The sequence below is a fragment of the Podarcis cretensis genome (assembly GCF_951804945.1).
Source record: "Podarcis cretensis genome assembly, chromosome: 7".
In the NCBI taxonomy this organism is placed as follows: Eukaryota; Metazoa; Chordata; class Lepidosauria; order Squamata; family Lacertidae; genus Podarcis; species Podarcis cretensis.
The window spans coordinates 17661266-17686928 of record NC_137176.1 but is presented as its reverse complement, the minus strand read 5'-3'; the positions used below and the strand labels follow the sequence as shown (position 1 = coordinate 17686928).

Here is a 25663-nt window from a genome sequence, read left to right as displayed (position 1 = left end):
GCCCAACAAAGCCCTCTGCTTCCACAGGGATGCAAGATGGGGTCCTCCTCCCCCACAGGGAGGCCCGGCGAGGCCCTCCACTGCCGTGGATATATATATTGTGATATATCGAGATCTTATGATGCTTAGTTGGTGATATATATCATGATATTGAAAAAACAGATATCGCCCAGCCCTGATGTAAATGTGTTTAGACTGCACATTCACAAATGAGGGGCCTGGCCTGGATATTTCAAGTATGAATGAAGATATCATGCAATCGAAATCATTTATATATTTTTATTTCAGAAGAAAAAGATTGAATGAGAAGGCATTTCGTAACAGGAGAAGCTACTTTAAAATTTACAGCAGCATTCAAAAGGTAGGTTTTCTTTTTATTCTTCCCAATGTTGCTATTAATTTTACATGAGGAATGTCAGAATTCTTGTCACATCCATGTCCCTTTCTTTTAGAGGTGCTTGCTTTTAAGATGGAGAACACTGTGCAATACAAAAAGAGAGAGCATTCCTCTGTTTTCATTATTTATCTAACTGCTTGTTCTTCTCCATAAATATTAAAAGTATACTGGATACTGTTTGAGAATATCATGGGATAGAGAGAGTTATCTGATACTTTGATATATTTTATCATCCCCCTCCCCCAAATCAGACCCCTTCCTCCAATTATGGATAAAACAAGCTATATTTGAAGCTAAAGCTCTATTTCATGCAGTAAGAAAGAATGACATTTCTTCTAAATGCCAAGCAAAAGGTTTCCCCAATACAGGCAACAGGTTTAATTTTAATGTGGCATTCTTAGAAGGAGAGAAAGTTGATAAATCTAAATGGGTATACCGATAGCTAGGTCTGTACAGTGTGTCCTGCTGCGTTATATGAAACTCACAAGTAATGTGTTATGGCCTGCCAGATGTTTGAAAACTCCCCTGTTTTTGCAAAACAAAAAAAGCTGGTCTTGGAGAGACTGAGTGTGCTGCAGGCACACAGTCACAATGGTGGCAGATATTAGATTTGAGAAGTTGTGTGGCGGGAGGGTTAACTTTGCCTCCCCAAGGTTATCTCCCAAGTTTTTCAAAGCAGTTCTTTGGGGCTAGTTGTTAAATAATCAAAACCCAGAAGGAGATCCCAGTTACAGATAAACTTATACCCTCCAACATCCCATAGAGGAAAATCGGAATGCATGTCTTTTGGAGCTATGCGCTTGTGGGATCCAGGTGACTGGAATATGGGGATATTTCGGGGCTGTGCTCTCCTTGGTGCATCCTGGGATCCAATCAGAAGCTGGAGTGTCCCACTCAAGAGCAGAACAGTTGATGGGGATTTCATCTTGTCATATCTAGCTTTGGCTGTGAGATTGGCCCCATCCACATTTTTAATCGAGTGAAGCTCTTGCATATAAGCAAACACTAGCTTTTCTCTGCCAGAGTACAGTACTGTTTAAAACTGTGCTTAAGCCTGTCTAGAAGCACAGAGCTGTGACAGCATTCAGGTGTTTTGGAAAGGGGTACAGAACAAATGCCGGCAAAGAGCTTGCAAGCACCTGCTGCATTCAGGCAATCTGTGAAAAGCTAAGCGTCTCAGGATTCAAATCCAGCATTTCCCAATTCAGAGGGCTCTCTTTTTCTAGTCAAAGGCAGAAATGAAAAAAAAAGAAGTTCAAAAGCATAACATATAGTACACTGAAAAAGAGAGAAAAGAAATCTCACTATTTCTCTTGTTTGGGGTAAATTTGCTCCCTTGCCACTCAGGAGTGCAAATAAAGAATTGGAATTCAAAGTAAAAATAAAAGATTTTTTTATGCAGAAATTTTAAAGAAGTTCTTTTCCTCCCCAGAGGGGGAGAAAAAGTTTTGTTGTTAGATGTACTGGCTTGCAGAGATTCACCTAATTGCTTACAGAAGAAATGGACAAAAAAAGTCATGGAAGAACTTGGAAAAACACATTTGTGGTTCCTTATAAGATTAGCCCTGTTGGAGGGGAGATGGAAGAACACACAGAGTGCTCCAACTACAATGTCCTCATCCTCACCCACTTTAATTCTGAAAGCGGCTTCTAAGTCCAACTGGCTAGACCTGCTTAGCCACCTCCTTGTGATTAGGAACCCTGATAGCATATGGTTCCTGATCTTCAAACATTCAGTCAAATGCCCCTGTGGTGGGATGATGAGCTGTTTGTGCGTAAAAGCTTAGTCCCTCAGAGTTTGCTCAGTTCAGCAAGACTCTGTCTTTAGCGGAGCCCTTAAGTATGGCTCCCTTAGTCGCTGGCAGAATCTGACAGTGGGCGTTTGCGGAATCTACTCCAGCATAAAAGCTCCTTGACGGAAACGCGTTGTCTGGATTCTCGGCACGACAGTTTCCGGCGAGGAGTGGGTGTGCCTATGGGAGGACCTGAGACTTCTCCGCTGTTATCGCTGGAAGACTCCCTGAGCCATTCCTTCGTTTCTCTCTCTCTCTGATCTCCCATTCGCCCCCTGCTGGTGCCTTCCTCCGCTGCTGAGTCTCTCCTGACTTCTGAGAGCCCCTCCACCTCCTGCCTTTCCGATGGCAGTTCCCTGACAGCCCCCTTCAGTGCAGTTTTTTAATTAACTGTTGATCAGCAATACCAAGAGGCACCAAAACATTGTGGCTCCCAGGTGCTCCATGGTTTCACATGCAGTGATTGTGTATTTCATCTTTTTTCTGACAACCCACCCCACCAGCCTCCTTCTGAAACAGGGGCGGGGGTGTGTGTATTAGTTGTAATGTGGTAAGATCCGTATTAAATTGACACTTCTTGCACATTTATCTTTTGAACTTCCCAGCCACTCCCAAGATGAAAAGCAAAACAAAGAAAACAGTAGTAAGCAGAGAGGGCCTAAGATGGAAAATCGAAATGATAAAAATATATATAGTGAGAATGAATGAACTAAATGATTGACCATTTGTCACTCTTTAATCAGATTGTTGCACTGCCTGTTGGTAAGGGATGGGCTTAGCTAGCAACATGATTAATTCCTCCATATGTGTTGATCTCCATGTGCAGACACTTGTGAACTTAGAAGAGATTCCCCCACTGCATATAGTGGAGCCCTTTGACTCCTCCTCTTCCAGTCCTCCATCACATGTGCATAGTGTGGATGCACTTACTGTGATGCTTCTAGCCAAACTTTACATTGGGAGTGGGAGGACTGTGATGGACCCATAGTTCAATCCAGCCAGCCATGTTTTGCTCCAGGGTTCCAGGGCACAAGCTAATGGTTTGCAGAGCAACATGGGTTTATTGAAGGTTTAGTGGCTGAGGAAAAGAAAGTGGGTCATGCTGAATCTTTTACCAGGCTCCATTCAACATGGAACTTTTATTTCCTTCTTTCTTTCTTTCTTTCTTTCTTTCTTTCTTTCCTTCTTCCCATCCTTCCTTCCTTCTCCTGCTTTTCTTCTATCATGGGTTCCAAGGTGGCATACATGTATGATAACCCAAATGCTATTCACCCATCTAGGCAATGAGTAGGCTTAGACCTGCTTAGCTCCAGCTAGTGTACCTTCAGATAAAAGCATGGTTTTCTTTTAAAACAATTACATCATAATGGGAGAGTAGAGGTAATGTGATTCTATGCAGTAAATCCAACTACCAAGGAGTGGGAAGGTTAGCTTCCTCAGAGTGGCTAGGGAAACCCAGCCAGATGGGCGGAGTACAAATAATAAAATTGTTGTTGTTGTTTACTGGGGCTTATCAGGCCTTTCACAATGATCTGACAGGGCTTCGCTGAGGAGCATGTGCTGCACCTGGAGTGTACATTTAAACAGTCTTGGTTAATCCGGGTAAGTATGGATTGTTAAAGGTACCAAGAATTGTTAGGAGACTGCGTTCCCCTTAAAGGTAAAGGGACCCCTGACAATTAAGTCCAGTCATGAATGACTCTGGGGTTGCAGCGCTCATCTCCCTTTAAAGGTTGAGGGAGCTGGCATTTGTCCGCTTCCACAGACAGTTTTTCCGGGTCATGTGATCAGCATGACTAAGCTGCTTCTGGCGAAACCAGAGCAGTGCACGGAAATGCCGTTTAGCTTCCCACCGGAGTGGTACCTATTGATCTACTTGCACAGGCATGCTTTCGAACTGCTAGGTTGGCAGGAGCTGGGACCGAACAACAGGAGCTCACCCCGTCGTGGGGATTCGAACCGCTGACCTTTCAATTGGCAGACGCAAGCAGCACAGTGGTTTAACCCACAGCGCCACCTGCGTTTCCCTTATGGAGCTACAATTCTCTGTCAATTCCTCTCCCCAAAGAACTCTGAGAACTATAGCTTTACAAACTACAGTCCCCAGGATTCTTTGGGGGACGCCACAATTGTTTAAAGTGGTATAATACTGCTTTAAATGTGTAGTGTGGATGGAGCCAAGCAAAGTAACAATAGGTTATATGCGCACACACACACCCCCCCCCCAGTAAGCACAAAATTGATTTATTTCACTGCTGTAGAGAGTCCCCATATATCTGGAACTGCAGAGAAGAATGTAAGGTTGGTATCTCCAGACATACTTGAACCCAACAAGAGTACTTTTTTTCTAGAAATTAAGTGTCATGGGTAGCAGCAAATGCAGTGATGTTAGCTATTCATTTCTAGACGTTGTCTGTCGAGATAGCACATCTCTTCTGTGGTGATTGTATTTTCAAAGAAACTGAGTATTATCGTTTGAATGCTGAGAGAATTCAATTCGTCCTCCTATAATTGCTGGTCCAATTGCTGTGCAAAAGTGGATGTGCCAACATCACACTTCCTGAAGAGTGTCTTGAATAGAAATTATGGTGAAGAATGTGTGTTGCTGATGTGTCTACCCCACCCCACCCCCCGGTAATAATTTTGTGACCTCTCACTGTCTTTTGAGTTTTTATTATCTCACTCCACTTCAGAAAAAAAGTAAAGTTTACTATGGTGTATTCACAATGAGAAGAGAGCCTGTCTATGGGAATGCTGCACCCCACAAGTGTGATATTGAGATCTTAGGCTACATTGCAGGCTGCTCCTGCTGGATTTTCTGCCTTTGGCTCTTTGAAACCTATGACAATAGCTGGAGAATACAATAACTGTTATTTCAGCTGCATTATGTAACAGTGTACTTCCTCTCTTCTGACTCACAGCATGCAGACAGGCTGCAGCAGATTGAGTGTATAAGTTCAATAGTGTGTCCAGTGGTCAAGAAGGTGGTTTCTGTACATACTGTAGAGGGAAGTGAGAGGCAGATGGGGCTCCTCAACCTGGTTAGGTAACCCATCTAGGAGAAGAAATACTCTGCTCCTAAACCTCCGCTGCCTTGCAGGGCATCTTTGGGGAAAGAAAAAGCTAAGGAGTAAACACTACATAAATCTGGAGTGGAGTCCCCAAGATGGTTGGATGGTGTCTTAAACACCTTCTTCTGGCAACTCCTGCAGCTGGTGCCAAACATATTGTTCTGCTTTCCTTTGGACCACATCAGTGAAGCCAAGAGGGGGTATTGTCATTCAGCCAGCTCTGGACCTCCATTCATACTGCCTAGGTTTGCACCCCAGGGACATCACTTCAGTGCTGCTAATGCAGTGGTTTGACTTCACCCCTGGTGGCAAGCTCCATAGTCTCTTGAGACGGGTGGATGTCAGCAACAAGTAGGATTCCAGGAAGCTGCCTGACACTGAGTAGGTGGAATCAGACCATCTAGCTCAGTATTGTCTGCAGCTTTCCAGGTTTTCAGAAAGGGTTCTGGTGAATGAACCTGGGAACTTATGCATGCACATAAAGTTCTCTGCCACTGAGTTACAGCACATTTCACACCAAGGCAGATTGTTCCTAGTGAGAGTTCATTGGTATTCTGAACCCGGATGTGGTAAGTTCAGGATGTTCTCAGATCAAGTAAGAGTCCATAAAAGGATCATCACTAAGTCTTTGTCTGTTCATCACAGTGATAAATGGGCTAACCTCACAGATCTAAACAAATGCATCACAGAAAGTGATATTTACAGATGACATTGCACTATGCAGTGTAGAGAAACAGGAATTGCAAGAGCTTCCAAGCAGGTAGAAGATGTTATTAGAAGAGAGATCGATCGATACAGACAAGACGGATTATAGGAGTTGTGGGAACAACAAGGCAAGAAGGAACACCTTCAATTTAGAAAATGAACCACTGCGGAAAGCGCATGAATTTAAATTTCTAGGCTCTATGATTATGAGAACAAATAAGGAAAGAAGTTAAAATAAATTTCAGAGCCAATTGCTCAAATGGCGGGGAATTATTAGGTGGTGTTGGCATTTGCCAATTACCTTGAGGAAGGAAGGCATATTAAACAATTGTTTACTCAGTTATGGTCTATGATGAGCTAGAAAAGAACATAGAGCTTATTTTCTCCACAGACTTAAATTTGTCTGTTATTCTCCTGCCCTGAGGAATCTGGAGACTGCAGATCTGTCGAGAGGATTAGGAGACTTTCACATAGACTACTCAACACCTTCTTTAAACAATTCTTATAATTCTTTGGAAGAATCCATGATAGTTTATTGGTATACACCAGTTACTTGTATGAATCAAATGCAGAATCAATATGTATAGAATACAATATAGAAAGAAATTGGGTTTCCTAGGGAAAGAAGAGCAGTGGGCTGAGGGGAACTTCTATGTCAGATGTAGCATGAAATTACCAATATGTGATGTCTATAGTTGATTATTAACCTGATCCTCACAACCACCTCCATGGCAGCTGCTGCTCATGCTGACTTCAAACCCTTTTTAAAGCACGTATTGAATGTGCTTATGAATTGCCTTCCTGCCCTCAAGAGTATACAAAACAATATCAAAACAATATCAAATCCACCAAAACCATCATTCAAACAATTCTCAGAATGGAATTTAAAACTCTTCAAGAGACAGGTGCACCAAAGCAGTGTTTACAGCCTGCCTAAAGCTAGGCAAAGATGGGACTAATCTGATTTCACAATCAGAGCACTACTGTAGAAAATACCCTGTCCCAAGTATGCACAAACTTAGCCTCTCTTGGTGGGAGGGTGGAGGAGTCACACATCAGGTGCCTCTAATGATGACCATGAATTTTGGACAGGTTTACATGGGAGGAGAAGTTCTTCCAGTTATTCTGGCCCCAACTCAGTTATAGGTGAGAACCGGCTCCTTGAATTGTGCTTTGGAACAAATTGGAAGCCAGTGTAGATGATTCTAGACTGGTGTAGTATGGTCCATAAAGCACTTGCCTGAAAACAGTCTGCTCAAGCTGAAGCTTTTGATTACTCTTCAGGAGTAGTCCCATGTAGAGCACATTGTAGTATTCCAAATTACAGGTAACTAAGGCATGGATCACTGTAGACATATCTGCTTTCGTGGCACAGCTGGCACACCAACTGATGCTAAGCACAGTCTGTCCTGGTCAAAACAGCCATCTGGCCTTTCAGCAGTTATAGAGGGTCAAAAGGTACCCACAAATTGCAAACTTGATCCTTTAGATCAGCGGTTCTCAACCTGTGGGTCCCCCAGATGTTGTTGGACTACAACGCCCATTATCCCTGAGCTCTGGCCTTGCTAGCTAGGGGTGATGAGAGTTGTAGTTCAACAACATCTGTGGACCCACAGGTTGAGAAGGGCTGCTTTAGAAGGATCCTTTAGTGGAACTCCATTCATAACATGCTGTTACTTAAATCCAGCATTAGCTGCATATTGATTAGTTGTGCCTCTATTTTGTCCTGATTGAGCCTCAATTGATTAACTCCTATGCCACATGCAGAGGCAGTTTTGTGCAAGTTGATTGCATGCTTTGTTGTGCATGGACTTTAAGCACTTAAAACAACAACACAACCCTGCTCATTAAAACATGCTAAAAGCTATTAATACAGAGTTCCATATCTCTCATTACATTGTACAGAACTGCCTCTGTGTGATGTTGTTCATGGATATAAGTTAGCATAAGCATCAGGGTTGGGCTCCTCCATTGCTATAATGCATTTATAAGAGCACTTGTAAAGAAAGGTGAGATTAGGAGAGCTTTGCCATATGTTTATCACACGCAAAACTGTTTCAGCCAGGCTGAGTTTAAATGGAGTGTCAACTTTGAAGAGAGGGTTCAAAGGAGTGGGGAAATGTTGCCTTCCAAAGGCAACAAAGACAATGCTCAACATTTTTCCACACTGTGTTCATTGTTGAAACTGCTGCAAAACAGGTAGCACTGGTCCAGTTTTCCAGGTTACTGGAGCACACACCTATGGCTGGCTATTCCATTAGGTTGGGTGATATGACTCAGGGTTCATCTAAGAAGCCTTCAGGCATTCTAATCTACTGCATAAAACCAAGATGTGAGCAGAGATAAGCACATTAAGATCCTCCCCCATCACATTATCCTCTAGAGTGGTACCTTGGATTACAGATGCTTCAGGTTACAGATGCTTCAGGTTACAGACTCTGCTAACCCAGAAATAGTACCTTGGGTTAAGAACTTTGCTTCAGGATGAGAACAGAAATTGCACTGTGGTGGTGTGGTGGCCGTGGGAGGCCCCATTAGCTAAAGTGGTGTCTCAGGTTAAGAACAGTTTCAGGTTAAGAACAGACCTCCGGAACGAATTAAGTTCTTAATACCACTGTATTAATTGGAAGGTAAACTTCAGAAGAGGGAAACCTTTTGTACTTGCAGATACACCTCCCCACCAAGTTTGGAACCTGGGAATATCAGGATTATAAATCATGGAAAGAGCTCCCCTTGCTTCAGAAGTTGATCCTCCAAGTCATGGAGGATGGGGTAATAGAAGGCAGGAGAGCTTAATGCTCTCATCCTCAGTCTCTTAATTCATGTGTTGGTTTTACAAGGGAGTGGATTGCCTGAAGAGTGCTATAATGAACATAAAAGAAAGCCTAAAATTGCATAAAAGCAGCAGCATACTGAAGTTCTAGATAGAGTCTAAAATTACTAATAACAATATAATGTAAAATAATGTAACAACATAAAAAGCACAAAAGTAGTTTTTCTTTTTCTTTTTAGCGTAAGCTGGCATCTGCTTTAAATAAATCTTGAGTGCAAAATTCAGGATAGCTCTTCTTACAGTGCAAAAAAACTTGAGATAAGTTTATGATCACTGGCTGAAGTGATATTAGCTGCTGCCTAAAATCCCTGGAGAATTTTTTTTAATTTTTTTTTTAGTCTTATCTGAATTCTTTCAGCCTCACTCAAAATTCCTTTGATTTTTTTCGGAACCTCCACATCTACCCTGGACAGCACTTTAAATTCTGTAGCGTTTGGGGGGATACAACCCCTCCCCTGAAAACTTCTCTTCTTATAAAAATCCATTTGGTTTCCCTCATATTTTGTTGCCAGTTTTGTCTGAATGTAAACATCCGTATTTTCCCTGCCCCCACTTTTTGTGTGTGAAATCTATTTGCAATTCTACTGCATATATCAGCAACATGATGGACTCTATACAAGTTGCTATTCTTTATACATTTCTTTAATAATTCTTGATATAAACAATTGAAATATTGTTGATTCATAGTAGAACAAGGTAGAACAGCCTAGCAGCACAATCCAAACCTAAGATCCACTGGAATGAGTTTGGATTTGGTAGATATTGGGCTTTCCTGTCTAGGCCAGGGTTCAGCTAGGGCTGCACTGACTTAAGTCTCCCATCCCAGATTTGCTGGCGATAATGACAATGCAAATCGTTCACTCTGGCTCAACTAGGACTCAGCCAAGGCTCAGCTGACAGAACTTAAACCGGCAGAATATATGGCAGCATGAGTCTTCCAAGAGGGGTCCAGGAGTGTGGCAGGGGCAGGGCAGGGCAACGGTAAATTTACCCCTATCCTAGCTCCCTTTCAGCTTGGTCATGTGACCTAGCAACCTGGCAGACCTTAGTGAGCAGGAAGGGTGGTCTAAATCAAATTCCTCCAAATTCCTCTTGAACTGAGTTTGGAGTAGGTGTAATTTATGCCAGCATAATTTATGCCAGGTTCCTATAGTTAGGATTGCTTTGTAATACAGTTACATTGGGTGCTTTTCAATGTGTTTCAGCTGGATATAGACCGTACCTGCTGTTGACTGGAAGGCTTTGTGTTTGTTTGTTTGTTTGTTTGTTTGTTGTTTGTTTGTGCCCCTCTCTGTGTGTATATATAATATTTAATGTTACTGTTTTAAAAGACACTGTGTGAGCTATGCTGTTCCTTATGTACCAATTTTAATCATTATTAGGAAACTTTAGATGATGATGATGATGATGATGATGATGATAGGTGATAGATAGATAGATAGATAGATAGATAGAGCTATGTGCAGGGGAAAGTTCACTAGATTAAGATGGGGACACATGCATACATAGCAAAAAGATGACACTTGAGATGCTTTATCCAGACATTCCTATCCTGAAATGGAGAAACCAACTTTTATACCTGCAGCTAATAAAGATTCAGGGCTCTATTAAGTTGGCCAGATGTGCCTTTTGATGCAGATTGGAATATGTGTCCAGGACTAGTAGCTGTTGAGCATGGCTAGATTCATGCAACTGCAGTTGTACTGTGGCTAAACTGTGTAAAAAGCAAACAGATCTAACTCTTAATATATATATATATAAATTAAATCCACTGCCACAATGGTTATGATAGTTTACTCCACACTTCCTGATTTTTCTCTCAGGGTATGTCACCAGAATGCAATTTTGGGATTGGGATTTTGAAAACTACCTATATAATTTTTGGGGGATTTAGCCTAGCCCATAGTTGAGAATGTGTTTACATCATTGGAAACATCTGCTTTTATTTTGGATGGGTTGGTTTTTTTAATCTACTGCACTAATATCCCACCTGATCAAAGCTGTTTTAGGGTGACTTACAAGTCACAAGAATGGGTGACAGAGGCAATCCAGAGAAAGGGTTGGAAGACAGCTCCCAGAACCACGATGAGCTGCAGTTGCTTGGAGAGGGTCCATTTTATAAAATCCGTATTATAAAGTCAATATTTTTATCCACGAGAAATAAACTTGATTTGTCTGCGGTATAGGTCTAAGTAGGACTTTTATTGCAAAGGGTATTCACAAGGGCAAGCAGAGCTTAGCTGCAAAGCTGCAGACACGTCTTCTAACAAATTGTACTTTGATTCTAATTTAGTGCAACTGTTGTGCACCAATAAATCATCCAGAGATACGCTTAGCCCATATTCATTTCTCTGAAGCTTCGGGCTTTGTGCCAGTTGTTGCCTTGGAGTGTCACACTTGAACGTTATATTTGCAGCTGAAAGGTAGTTAAAGAAACAGTAATTGGGCAATGATTTCTCTTCTCCTTTTGTCCATGATAAGTCCATCATTGAGCTTCAGGTAGAGCTCTGACTAAAATGTACTTGAATCATATACACCAGTCACAAACTCATTCTCCAAGAGTGAATCCTTATGTAGCCAAAATAGCGTCATACAAACCCAGGAGCAAAGTACCAGCAGTTTTGCAGTTACCCCACAGGTAACTTGCAAAAACAGTCCATTCAGGACTGAACTTATTGCCATGAAAAGCTGACTAACTCTTGGGAGAGGAATAGAAAACAGGAGAGGAGAAATAACCTGAAAAGTTATTTTCTGGAACCTGAACAGGAGCACTCCACACTGAAAAAATTTGTTGCAGGTCCCATTTGTAATATCTTGATTGTATAGATTACTTAAGCCTTAGTAGGCATAACGCATCATATCGGAAATGGGTAAGAATGGCAAATCTGAGGCCATGTAACTTGAGACTTCTATGCACCTCTTGTACAAAGACATTGATAGTTACCACAGTTACTAAATCTGACTTGACTTTTCAGTTTCTTTTTCTAACAACCCACAAAGACACAATAATCAAGGAGCAGAACTTGATTCCATTTCAGTTTCTTTTTAATGAGTCCATGTGGGGTTCATTACACTCAGATTTTCTAATGCTGCTCTTGCCCTTGGGGAATTAACATTTATTCTAGGGAGCAAAGTTTGCCCTCTACTTAAACCTTAGTCTGCCTCCCTGGCTTCCTTCCACCTGCCTATTTTTCACAAAGTGTATGTTTCATGGGGAAAGTTTTTCCCCCCTATCTACTTCTCCGCTCACTGAATTTTTCTGCAACCTTTCCTACCATTGTTTTGTTTTGCTCTCCTGGTTGACTTAACAGCTTTCTGTCTTTCTTTCTTAGTTTCGTTCTTAGTTTCCGTTCTTAACCTGAAACTGTTCTTGACCTGAGGTACCAGTTTAGCTAATGGGGCCTCCCACTGCTGCGTGATTTCTGTTCTCACCCTGAAGCAAAGTTCTTAACCCGAGCTACTATTTCTGGGTTAGTGGAGTCTGTAACCTGAAGCGTCTGTAACTCGAGGTGCCACAGTACAATCAAAATACAATTTCAGTTTGTCTCTTATTTTTGTCAACTTCCCACCCTGTTTTCCATGGAGTTATTGTTTCTCCCCTTTTGCTGCACCCTATCTTTTATCTTTTAATCATAACCACTATGTATTATAATTAATTACTTCTGATGCTCATAGCTCAAATTCTACTCATGTTCATCATGCTATAATCATTATTTAAGCAATCCAAAAAAGACATCCATTTCCCCACAAAACGCTCATAATTAGATTCTACTAGTTTTGCTGGGGTGACTTCGATGGTAAAGAAAGAGATTCATTCATTCAAAATTAACACCATTTTTTTTCCTCTTTACCATCGAGGTCACCCCCAGTTTAGAAAGTTTATCCCTCTCACCCACCCCCATCATTTTCTGACATGCTCCTTTCTGTTCCATTGTACCAGATCCTTCTCCATCAACTGCTCATTCCTTTAGTTAAAGCAGGTATCACTAACATGTGGCCTTCCAGATGTTTCCCCTACCATCCCTAACTTTTGACTGGGGCTGGATTCCAACAAGTTAGCCACCCTACCTTGGCTAATGCCTTCCGGGTTTGTTTTTTTATCACAGCCTGGCATACCTGCCTGCCCTTCAAGCATGGTTTGTTCCCACCGTGTTTTCTGTGCTTGACTGTTTCCCACAGTGATGGAACAAAAACAATTTAATGCTTATTTTAGAGTAATTGTGCTTCTTCTTTCCCACTTCTTATTGTGTGGCCAGAATTGGCAGCACTAGCTGCTGCTTTGCTCCTGAGCCTAAGAATATACTTCTATGTTACAAAACATTAGTTTTATTAATGGAGAGAGTCTTGGATTCTGTTATATATGCGAAGAAAAAAATAAGAGACCGTGAGCTTCATTGGCACATTCGCTGTCTGCATGGCCAGAATATTGATATGTTCCTGCAGCTATATGTGTGTTGTAATAATCTAACACAGTATGATGGAAACAGTCTTAAAATCCATGCATCCACTTCCTTCATCTCTTGCGTTTATGGTTAAATAAAGAAGTGGGCTTTGCTCTGCTACACTTTTGTACCCGAATAAGCATAATCAAATGTTTGTGAGGCATGTACCAAACACTGATTTGTTGATTTTGCTAAAATCAGTCAATCTTGTACTCATTAGATTAAAAGTTAGTGATGGAGTATGGATGGATTAATTCATGTGATAATCATGACACTTTCTTGCTTGTTCCAAGCCAGGAGAAAATGAAAATGGTTGAATTGAACCTGTTGCTAGCTGACTGAAAAGTAATAATAATAGCATTTTGTACTTGAAAAGTACCTGCTGTTCCAACCATTATTCTAAACTTTGAGGCAGGATCGTTATGGTAGTGGGCAGAACTGGGGGACTAAAAACGGGGAGTGTTTGGGAGCAGAATATATGGTACTTTTAGTGATAAGAGACAAATATTACAGAACTACCACCTCATGTTCCCTTGCAGGAAATGACATCTAGGGAACATGGGGTTTCTACTTATCTCTGCCTGCTGCTTCAGTTTGAGAGAGAGCCCTAGTTTGAAACAATCCTTTCCAGCTAATGGAAGGATAGCAAGCCCTTGTTTTTCTCTAAAATGCCAACCCTACTGCTGATTACCCCCTGCCTCCTCTCAAAGGTTGGGTTTGGTTTTGGTCCTTGGGAAGGGAAGGTAGACAAATGAATCCTATTTAAGCAAGGCCCAAATTTGAAGAGGTCAGCACCTAGACTTCTCAGACTGGAGGCTTTCATACTTTGAAGTCCTGGAATGCTGAATTTGCCCCCATCACTAATGCTGCTTATTGCTTTGGAAGCCAAAAGCTGCTGGGACAAAGAGTCTCTTCCTGTACAAATCCTCATGTCCCCCAGTTCCTCATGGGAGGCTCTGCCCAAATTCACTTTCCAAGAGGTAAGGCTGTATAGTAAAGGTAAAGGGACCCTGACTATTTGGTCTAGTCATGATTGACTCTGGGGTTGCGGCGCTCATCTCACTTTACTGGCCAAGGGAGCCGGCGTACAGCTTCTGGGTCATGTGGCCAGCATGACTAAGCCGCTTCTGGCGAACCAGAGCAGCGCACGGAAACACCGTTTAGTACTTACCAACACTGTGTAGTACTTACATTAAAATCTTTTCTGTAGCTTTACCATAGCTGAAAAACATTTCACCCAGAGAGGCCCTGCCAATTTGCTTCACTAGTCACTAAAACACAGCTTTTCGGTACTTTTTTTTCTTTTTTAATTAGGCAAAGCTTTTAAGAAGGTGGTGATGTGATGTGTTTTAAAACAGCTAATGAAAAGGAGTAATAAAAATGAAACATCAGGAAAGGAAGAGTGGGAAGTTATGTATGTATGCAAAAAACAAACAAACAAACCCAGCCCCCCCCCCCACTATATATGATGATAAGAAAGTGCTGATGTGCACATGAGATATGTAAACCTGTCCCACCACTTGATATTTTTGAGGCATACACAACTGTTCACTGAAAGAGTGTGTGTGTGTGTGTGCGCGCACACACGCATGTGCATAATCTTGCCTTGAGTATGGCTTTAAAATGTGGTTGATCATTTTAAATCATCATCACTTCTCACTCCTGCTGTTCTGCAAATTAGGAAGTGGCAAAGTCAACTTGGACAGTGGGGTAATCTCCCCCGTTCTGCACAACCACAACCAACAACAACTTGCTTCTGCCTAATTTTAAAATGTCATGAACAAAGCATTGAGGAACACCCCTAATCGTTCATTAGCCCCATGCTACACACAAGCAGACAGTACAAGTGCACTGATTTTCAACACACATCATCCACATTGAGGGTGCAAGTCTGAACTAGGGAGTCTCTACACCAACAGAGTTTCTATAGGCACAGGAGACTCCCCACTTAGACCTTCACCCTTCACGGGTTGGGAGAAGGTATTTAGCATGCTCATCCTTGCAGTCCTTGTTTGTTTGTAGATTTTGCATGCAAACAGAAAAACTATGCTTGTGTGTGCATCACAATGAATGTTCTTCAAACTGTAGGATGGCATGGAATGGCCTGGAATGGGGAGAAATTTGAAGCAGACTCCATGACGTAAATGCTTTATCTATGCTGACTCTTTTGGCATATATTTATTTATTTATTTATTTTGAAAAAAGGAGAAAAAAGAGAAAGCTGAAATTTGACAAGGTCAAGGTAAAATTATGAATCAGAGGCAAGAACTGAACATTCCCCATGCTCCCGCCCAACCTGTCTGCTAATGCAGACACTTCAAAAACTGTTTTTATTTTAAAAAAAATTTTTGGTCTGGTTATGGAAGGTAATTGACCAAACTTCTTAAGGTGATTTTGATAGCACTCTGTCATGTGCAGCACAGCATTCTGCCTTGATGTTGACTAAGGCACCTTTTCCATAATAAAAACATCAAATATCAATTCTTCCATATTGTGCATGACTGAGTGCAGCAACAGCTCAAATCTACACAAGCAATTTGACATAACAGAAATAGGCAAGTGGTGATACAGTTTTTGAACTCATCTTATTTTGGTTATCCCTTTGCTGGGGAAAAATGTTTTCATTTTATTGGGAAGCTGTTGATGTGTGAAAATGGAATGGGGTATGAACAGGGTATTTAAAAAAGCAAATATAGTTTACTAACGTCTCTGTCCATTGCATGGACAATACATATTATTCTGTTTGTTTTCCTAGTTAAAACTACCTGTCCGTTTTCAAAACTAGCTTATTGGTGGGGGCTTTTGTTGTTGCTAATTTGTTTATTCACTCTAAAATTTCTGCTCCTTCTTCAAGCAGGGCTTGATAGTAGCATACACATATAAGAACAAATAAATAAAATGTACAGCAAATCAGTGTAAACAGGAACATTTAAAGACACAGAAAATAAACCAGAACCAGCATATAAATTGAAAGTGCCTTATACAAAATCAGAGCAGTAAGTAATCAATCATCGAGTTCAATATTATCCTACACTGAATGGCAGTATTTCAAACAGGGATATTTCTCAGTCATACCCAGGGGCGCCGACTTATAAAAAATATTGGGGGGGCCCATACCGGGGTCCTGCCCCGGGAAGTTTTCTAAATTTTAGATGAAAATTAGTGAGTTTTAAAGTTTTTTAAAAGTACTTTAGAGTCATATGATCAACATTAGAACCCCGAAAACTCGACTCTCTATAACTCCACACTCCGGGAAACTCGACAAGCCTGAAACACTTTTTGGCTTTGAAAAAAGAAACAAAACATAAACACGCACGGTATTTTCGTAAAAAGCTAATTTAATTTACAGTAACAATTATGCTTATAGACTATTACAGAGCAGTGAATATATAGCTCTGAAAAGACTGAAATGATATTTAAATAAATCCTAAACTATCATTAAAAGAATAAAACATAAAATATTGCTGTCGCACAGTAATAGCACTTTGATTAATAAGTGAAATAGCTAATTTAAGCTTACTTTGAATAAGGCTGAGGGTTCATTAAATAAAAATAATATCTCAAAGTTAATGCTTTAATACAGTTAATAAAGTTAATAAAGGTAAAGGTACCCCTGCCCGTACGGGCCAGTCTTGACAGACTCTGGGGTTGTGCGCCCATCTCACTTAAGAGGCCAGGGGCCAGCGCTGTCCGGAGACACTTCCGGGTCACGTGGCCAGCGTGACATCGCTGCTCTGGCCAGAGCCAGAGCCAGAGCCAAAGCCGCACACAGAAACGCTGTTTACCTTCCCGCTGGTAAGCGGTCCCTATTTATCTACTTGCACCCGGAGGTGCTTTCGAACTGCTAGGTTGGCAGGCGCTGGGACCGAGCAGCGGGAGCGCACCCCGCCGCAGGGATTCGAACCGCTGACCTTTCGATCGGCAAGCCCTAGGCGCTGAGGCTTTAACCCACAGCGCCACTTGCCTAATACTGTATGTAAATACTGTAATACTGTATGTAAATAACGGGCTTTAATTGGGTCTTACACCCTAAAAATATTTAAGTATTTGAAAATAACTAATACAGTACTATAGTAATATAGAAATACAGTACTAAACTAGTACTAATATTTCGAAACTGAAAATTTAACATTCTGTATGTATTTAATTTATAAAGATTTTTAATATCTGACAGTGAGTTTGGAGTAGCCCAATGCAAAAATCCTGAGGATCCATGTGGATCCATGCTTTGTAACCACATTTTTGCACCACTGTGACCCTAGGCAACAGTGGGTGCGTGATTTTTTTGGTGCAAGATGTAGCCATGGACATGCTATGTGATCTGATGGTGAATTTGGGGTGACCCAATGCAAAAATCCTGAGGATCCATGTGGATCCGTGCTTTGTAACCACGTTTTTGCACCACTGTGACCCTAGGCAACAGTGGGTGCGTGATTTTTTTGGTGCAAGATGTAGCCATGGACATGCTATGTGATCTGATGGTGAATTTGGGGTGACCCAATGCAAAAATCCTGAGGATCCATGTGGATCCGTGCTTTGTAACCACGTTTTTGCACCACTGTGACCCTAGGCAACAGTGGGTGCGTGATTTTTTTGGTGCAAGATGTAGCCATGGACATGTAATGTGATCTGATGGTGAATTTGGGGTGACCCAATGCAAAAATCCTGAGGATCCATGTGGATCCGTGCTTTGTCACCACGTTTTAAATGGGGAGGGAAGGAAAAACACAGAAGGGACAAGAAGCACAAGAGGGGTGTGCGTTGAAGCAGCTGGCTAAGAATGCAGGGGAGGAGTTTAACGGGGTGGGGGGGAGGAAAGGAAGGCTAAAGTCCCCCCCCCAAGCCAGCCCTCTCTCTCTCTCCCCCACCTGCATGTTTTTTCGGCTGCCTGCGAGTCCCTAGAGCACGGAGAGGAGGAGGTGGTGGGCTGGAGCCTGCACGCAGTGTGACTAGGAAAGAATTAGAAGGAAGGACTCGATCCTTTCCTTAACCCTCTGCTTGCCAGGAGGGCAGGGGATTCCCTGCTCTTTGTTGAGTTTGAGCAAACGCAGCAACAGAAGCGGGTGGGCAGTAAGACCCTGAGGCAGAATGCAGGAAAGCAGCAGCTTCCGCCTTCCCTCCGCCCGCCCGCCGGATCTTATTTTTGCCTGATTTTTGCCTATTTTTGCCCCTGCGCTCCGGCGAGTCAGCTCCAGGGACCACACATTCGCTCAATAACACGCACAGACATTTCCCCTTACTTTTTAGGAGAAAAAAATCTGCATGTTATAGAGCGAAATTTACGGTAATAATTTTTTTAAATTATTGGGGGGGCAGAGCCCCCCCAAACGAATTTTTGAGGGGGCTCGGGCCCCCTCAGGCCCCATGGAGTCGGCGCCTATGGTCATACCTAGAAATGCAGGAATTCAACCAGCAGCTTTCTGTGTACTAAATATGTGATCTGTCACTAAGCTACCACTTGTGTTTACACAATCAGCAAAAATATATACCTTTTGTACTGTTCAAAACAATTTGAGCATACATCAGTTTGCTTGTTTATTTAAAAAGCTTTTCTAAACAGACAGTTTCCCTCAGTTCCTTTGGTTTCCTAGATAAGCTATTCTCCAAGGAGGCCACCTCCACTGATAAGTCCCTGCTGCTACTACTATCTATCTGCCTGAAATCAGATTACAACCTTTGCCTTACATTTCATACAAATGGGAAATGCTGCCTGAGTCAGTGGAACAGGAAAGCTGCAGAATATAGGCAGCAATAATAGTATTCTTACCATTTGTCTAATGACTACAAAACCTTTTAATGACGTTGCTGGAGAAAGCCCCATTCCGTATCATCTTCCATTATTTTCTCAGGGTACCAAAGAAATAAGTAGCAGAAAATTACACACCCACACATATACAGTGGTACCTCTGAAGAATTATTGATGCTTTTGTATTATGGTGCTGGAGGAGACTCTTGAGAGTCCCGTGGACTGCAAGAAGATTAAACCTATCCATTCTGAAGGAAATCAGCCCTGAGTGCTCACTGGAAGGAAAGATTGTGAAGCTGAGGCTCCAATACTTTGGCCACCTCATGAGAAGAGAAGACTCCCTGGAAAAGACGCTGATGTTGGGAAAGATGGAGGGCACAAGGAGAAGGGGACGACAGAGGATGAGATGGTTGGATAGTGTTCTCGAAGCTACCAGCATGAGTCTGACCAAACTGCAGGAGGCAGTGGAAGACAGAAGTGCCTGGCGTGCTCTGGTCCATGGGGTCACGAAGAGTCGGACATGACTAAACGACTAAACAACAACAACAACAACAACAACACCTCTGAACTTAAACGGCTCTGTTCTCAAATGTTTCGGCTCCTGAATGCCAAAAACCCAGAAATAAGTGCTCCAGTTTTCAAACGTTTTGGAAGTCAAACGCTCTTCTGGAATGGATTGCATTCGAGTTCTGAGGTACCATGGTACACACACACACACACACACTTTTGATGGGATGGCCATCATATGCTCTTTCTCAACCATTCAAGTGTAGAAAGATGGAAACCTCCCAACCCCTCAAATGCTACAGCTCCCATTATCCCTGACCATTGGGCAAGCTTAGCTGGGCCTGATTGAAGTTGGAGTCCGATAACACCTAGAGGGCCACAGGCTTCCCATCGCATGTGTATAAATTATAAATATAAATGGTGAACTTCCCTATTAAATGTGCACTTCCCTATAACTTTTCTACTGGGAGAAGGCAAAATGTTTATAGCAAGGCGCAAATGCTTCTTTTGATTATGTTCAAGATGAAATGGCAAAGAAGGAACATACATTTAAGAGCATTTGCTGTAGTTGACCCTTACATGATATGATCAACAGGGATAGAATGCTCCTGGGGAATCTTAATCCCGGCTCATTCTTACAACCACTCCCAGCTGGTTCAGCCCCAGCTAAACACAACCCTAATGGCCAGACATTGCATTTCATGCGATTGAGTCACCGTTTCGTTATAAGGGGATGCATCTTCCTACCAAGACTATTTCCATAAGCTTGACCCGTGACTGACTGGTAACATGATAGTGCCAAATCTAGGTTAATGGCACCCTGCTCTTAGGTTTGTGTGCATTCATATGCCTAATTGACTCTATCAACAAGAGGCTAGGATGTAATGTAGATGCCATCTGGTCCTAATTTCTGCTTTCTATCATTATTGTCAAGGTGACACCCCTTTTCTAACCTAGCACAGACTTTTTATCTTATTTTGCATCTAGCACAGATATGCGGTCCTTATCATATCTGTATGTGTGTTTATAACTATCTTTCTCTATATATTTATCCTAACTTTTGAACCTTATTTCCCACTATAACCCACTTTGCCCTCCAATTCTGCTCCGCCACAAAACAACTTTAAAATCTTACCTTGGCCTTGTGTTTCTTTCTTCATGGTTGTTTTCAGAGGGAATCTCTCTAGAGGCACTGCCGTGAGAAAATTGGAATATGCAGAAAAAGAATACCTCAAATGACCATGGATTTCCTTTAAGAAGAAAGTGAATTCTATGTCAATGTTATCATATCTCAGCTCAAGCTAGGAACTTTTGGAACTGCATATGGGTGCTCCATGTGGTGAACTATAGAACTGCAGTGTTATGTACTGAGTTGAATAGGATCCAAAATGCAGAAGTCTGATTGGTCCCAGAACAATAGGATCCAGAATGCAGCAGTCTGATTGGTCCGCAGGAGCCACCAAATCCAACTCCAGGTGGAAGGGAATCCGCAACCTGATTGGCTTACAGGAGAATCCTGGAATTAGCCAATCATGTGGGGCCCATTGTGTAAATAATGTATATAAAGCAGACATTTCAGGGGAACTGGCATTCCTCACTACTATGAGCTGAATAAAGAGCATGAAATCCACACTCGACTCCGAGTATATTTCATGCAGTTTAGAGCATTTATCTAGGACAGCTTTTGCAGCTTGGTTCTCTCAAGATGTTATTGGACTACAACTCCCATCAGCCCCAGCAAGCATAGCCAATGGTCTGGGATTGTGAGAGTTGTATTCTGGAGGGGACCAGTTTGGGACAGAGTCGTCTCAAACTACCCCTACCAGTGCAAACTGAGAGCCGGACATTCCTGGGCAGGCCAGAAAGAAAGGCTTCTTTTGTGAGCAACAAGGTCTTCCTGGCTCTGCTGAAATACTCAGCTCTGACTTACCCGTGACTCTGATTCCAGTCAGCGGCCAGATGCTCACTGGAGCAAGACGGTTTGAGCATATTACACCAATCCTGGTCCAACTGCACTGGCTACAATTAGTTTCCAGGCCCAATTCAAAGTGCTGGTTAAAGCCTTAAATGGCTCAGGACCATACCTCAAGGACTGCCTCTTCCCATATGAACCTACCTGGACCCTGAGATCATCTTCTGAGGCCCATTGTGTGCCTCTGCAAGAGGTGAGGAGGGTGGCAACATGAGAATGGGCCTTCCTGGCAGTGGCTCCTCATCTGTGGAATGCTCTCCCCAGGGAAGTTTGCCTGGCACCTTCACTATATACCTTTAGGCACCAGGCAAAAATGTTCCTTTTCAACCAGGCCTTGCCTGACTTGATCTACATTTTATACCCTTTTAAAAAATGCTGGCTCTTTGGGGGGGGGGGGTGTTATTGGGTTGTTGGTTTTGTTTTGATTTTATGTATTTGATATCTCATGTGAACCACCCTGAAAATTTCGGGTATAGGGCGATATAGAAATTAAATAGATCAATCAATCAATCAATCATCATCTCTGGGTCTGTCCTTGCAGCATGAGCTTCACACAATACATCTTGTAAATTATAAAATACCTTTAGAGTAAATATTTAAGGTTGCATTATCTGCGGGTCTTTATTAACCTGGCTGTCCCCCATGCATTCCATGTAATATTTGGTCATTAGCAAAGGCTATTGAAGAAAGATTACTGGTAGTAATTGCTCCTTTGTTCCTGGGGGTGATTTGGGCTAGGAATGTATTACTCCCCCCCCTTTTGATTTTTCAAACAAGGAAAAGAAAACTGCTTCATTTGATTGGCATAAGATATTATATATGCTTTCAGTCTTCTCCCTATGTGGATTTTATTTGCAATAGCAACATCTGTGAAATACTTTTAGTTCATTGTGCTTTGCTGATCAACATCATCAACACTGGTGGTATATTGAGGCTTTCAGGACTTCATTTAGAGTTTCAAATAACTATAATCTAAAAAGCATTGGCAGAAAAACATTTAAAAGATTTATTTTTCCTGAGTGGAAACACTGCTGATTTTGACAGCAGCTTCTATTGTATGGGGATAAGAAACAATGAATTCACAGCTAAAATGACAAGAGTGGAACTAAAGTGAAGATTATGATGAAGCCAAGTGCAATTTCCTTTTTTTTTTTCCTTCTCATTCTTCTTTTTGCAAATTAGGAGGCTGGAAACAGTGTCACTGTCAGATTGCTAAAGTTTCAGATTAATGACACTTTTTATAGCACACTCAAAATGTGTTATAATAACTGATTGGAAAGGAAGACTCTTCATCTTCTTGATAATAGAATCAATGAAAAGCAGCAAAAGTGTCACTACCAAATACCTTACCTTCTCTTACACACGAAGCTTTTTTATTCTTATTTAACTGGGCCAATAGTAAGTGGGAATGGGAAATGGAATAGGAGCTCCTCCCACTCATATGTTCTTCCATGCAATAAACAGGATATGTTCCAAATCACATTCCTCAGTTCACTTCAGTGGTAGAAGCTTTGTGGGCTTCCCATAAGCAACTAATTGGCCACTGTGATTAAAGGATGCCTTTGGTCTGATCTGGAAGGACTCTTTTTTGACATTGGGGGGTGTGGGTGGCACTGTGGTCTAAACCACAGAGACTAGGACTGTGAGGAGAATCAGAACTTACAGGGTTAAACAGTTCTGTGTGACGTCTCACATTCTGAGGCATGGTTATGTTCACATACGGGAATCTTTCTTTGTGTGTGAGTTACTTTCGTTTTTGGCTGAGAGATGAAAGAATGTCCACTCTCTCACCCGGACTGATTTATGATGTTTTTCTTCTCATTAAAGACTGTTAGAGATTAGCAAGAAGCCTGCGTCCAGTCTGATTTATTATCCACACACAGGGCAAAACTTTCTGCCACTGCGGATCTCTGCTAAGAGCTGCGAAGAGAGCTCAAGTTTTTCCTATCAGCACAGGCATCCACCAGCGCTGGGGAAGTGTGCCGGACGCCATCATATCTCAGCAAGGGCTTGCTGATCAGAAGGTTGGCAGTTCAAATCCCCACGATGGGGTGAGCTCCCATTGCTTAGTCCATGCTCCTGCCAACCTAGCAGTTCAAAAGCACGTCAAAGTGCAAGTAGATAAATAGCTACCGCTCTGGTGGGAAGGTAAATGGCATTTCCGTGTGCTGCTCTGGTTCACCAAGCTGCTTAGTCATGCTGACCACATGACCCGGAAACTGTCTGCGGACAAACGTCGGCTCCCTCGGCCAGTAAAGAGAAATGAGCGCCGCAACCCCAGAGTCGTCCGCGACTGGACTTAATGGTCAGGGGTCCCTTTACCTTTACCTTATAGACATGCAAGGGACTACATAAAGTGGTGTTGGAGCATAAGAGTGTAGAGGGTATATATATAAAAAAAAACACGGCCTCCTCCCCTTCTACTGAATGAGACCTCCACTGCATCAGAAGCCCTTCCACAAATGAAACCATTGTATGTGAATTGCTGCCAAAGTATAAAGAGCAAGAGCAACATTTCCTACCTGTTAGAGAAGCCTTCTCCCCCTCCCCACAAGAAAAGTTGAACTGAAGGCATGCCTCTGCCTAGACGACACCTTTAATCTAGTATCAAACCTGATAAATGTTGATGGTTACCAACCAAGGAAACCTGGCAATTGTCACCATATAAAAAGCACACCTACATTCTCCATGCTTCTTAGGAAAGACATGACTGCCAAACTGGTATCAAACAGGTTTGGTGTGTCAGTGGTGCCCTTACACTTCATGTAATGGAAAGGAACAGCTTGTTTTCATCTGACTGATTCACACTACATCTCAGATGAACCTAGCCCACGACACACTTGTGCCCAAATAGCTTCCACTCTCATTAATCGACATGGATCACAATCTGCATAGAGGTTTTCCTACATACTCAACTGAAATGTATAGGAGCCATAGCAAATCACTATGTGAAGCTCTGCTTAAGCTTCCAGTTAGCAGAAATCTTCAAAATGCTTAACTTTCACTGGATCGTGTTCACCCACCTTCAATCACTATATACGACTTCTTGCAGTTCACCTGATTCCCTTTGTTAAGTATCTGGTTAATTGCAAAGAGCAGTGAAAGGAAACAGTAGCATTCAGTGGATAGAGGAAGTAAGGAGAAGAATTTGTCAAGTTTTCATAGAACTTTGAGAAAGAGTATCTGTTAATGGGTAGACACCAGCTACAATTGATGGATTGTGTTGTTGTTTAGTCGTTTAGTCATGTCCGACTCTTTGTGACCCCCATGGACCAGAGCATGCCAGGCCCTCCTGTCTTTCACTGCCTCCTGCAGTTTGGTCAAACTCATGTTTGTATCTTCGAGAACACTGCCCAACCATCTCGTCCTCTGTTGTCCCCTTCTCCTTGTGCCTTCAATCTTTCCCAACATCAGGGTCTTTTCCAGGGAGTCTTCTCTTCTCATGAGGTGGCCAAAGTATTAGAGCTTCAGCTTCAGGATCTGTCCTTCCAGTGAGCACTCAGGGCTGATTTCCTTCAGAATGGAGAGGTTTGATCTTCTTGCAGTCCATGGGACTCTCAAGAGTCTCCTCTAGCACCATAATTCAAAAGCATCAATTCTTCAGCAATCAGCCTTCTTTATGATCCAGCTCTCACTTCCATACATCACTACTGGGAAAACCATGGCTTTAACTATACGGACCTTTGTTGGCAAGGTGATGTCTCTGCTTTTTAAGATGCTGTCTAGGTTTGTAATTGATGATTATGTAGAGCTAATATATTCCAATGGTTAAGTTGAATTATACAATGGAGAGGAAGCACAATGAAAAAGGAACATCTAGCACATCTAGACCTTAAATATGCTAATTAAATTAAAAGAAGGGGTAATCACTTCTTTAAACCTGCAGAATTTTATTTCTTTAACATTCTATCCATTTTACGTTCAACCAGCTTTTACAAATAAGCCATGTAAAGTAATTTGCTGTGTTACCACAGTCAGATCTCATTCATGGGCAAAGACCTGAGCAATAATAAGCAGATGGTGTTTCATACAAATGGTACATGGTGTTGTTAAAAATGCAACACCAGTGGTATTTAACTCCATGGAAATTAGCCAGAATGTACAAAGGAGCCAAAAGTAATTGTTGGAGATGTGGGGACCAAACAGGCTCACTGTACCATATATGGTGGCAATGTAGCAAAATAAAGAAGTTTTGGG

The 25663-nt window shown here is 42.1% G+C and overlaps 1 protein-coding gene across 4 annotated transcripts in view; it reads left to right on the top strand.

Moving 5' to 3' along the window:
* Nucleotides 1-25663, top strand: part of CDH18 (cadherin 18) — a 639311-nt gene that overhangs the window by 194553 nt on the left and 419095 nt on the right. For 3 of the 4 annotated variants that reach the window (XM_079984961.1, XM_079984957.1, XM_079984956.1), the window contains exon 2: nt 289-361. The gene's annotated coding sequence lies outside the window, so the exon portion shown is untranslated. The remainder of the gene's footprint in view (nt 1-288; nt 362-25663) is intronic. The other variant, XM_079984960.1, reaches the window with a different exon arrangement.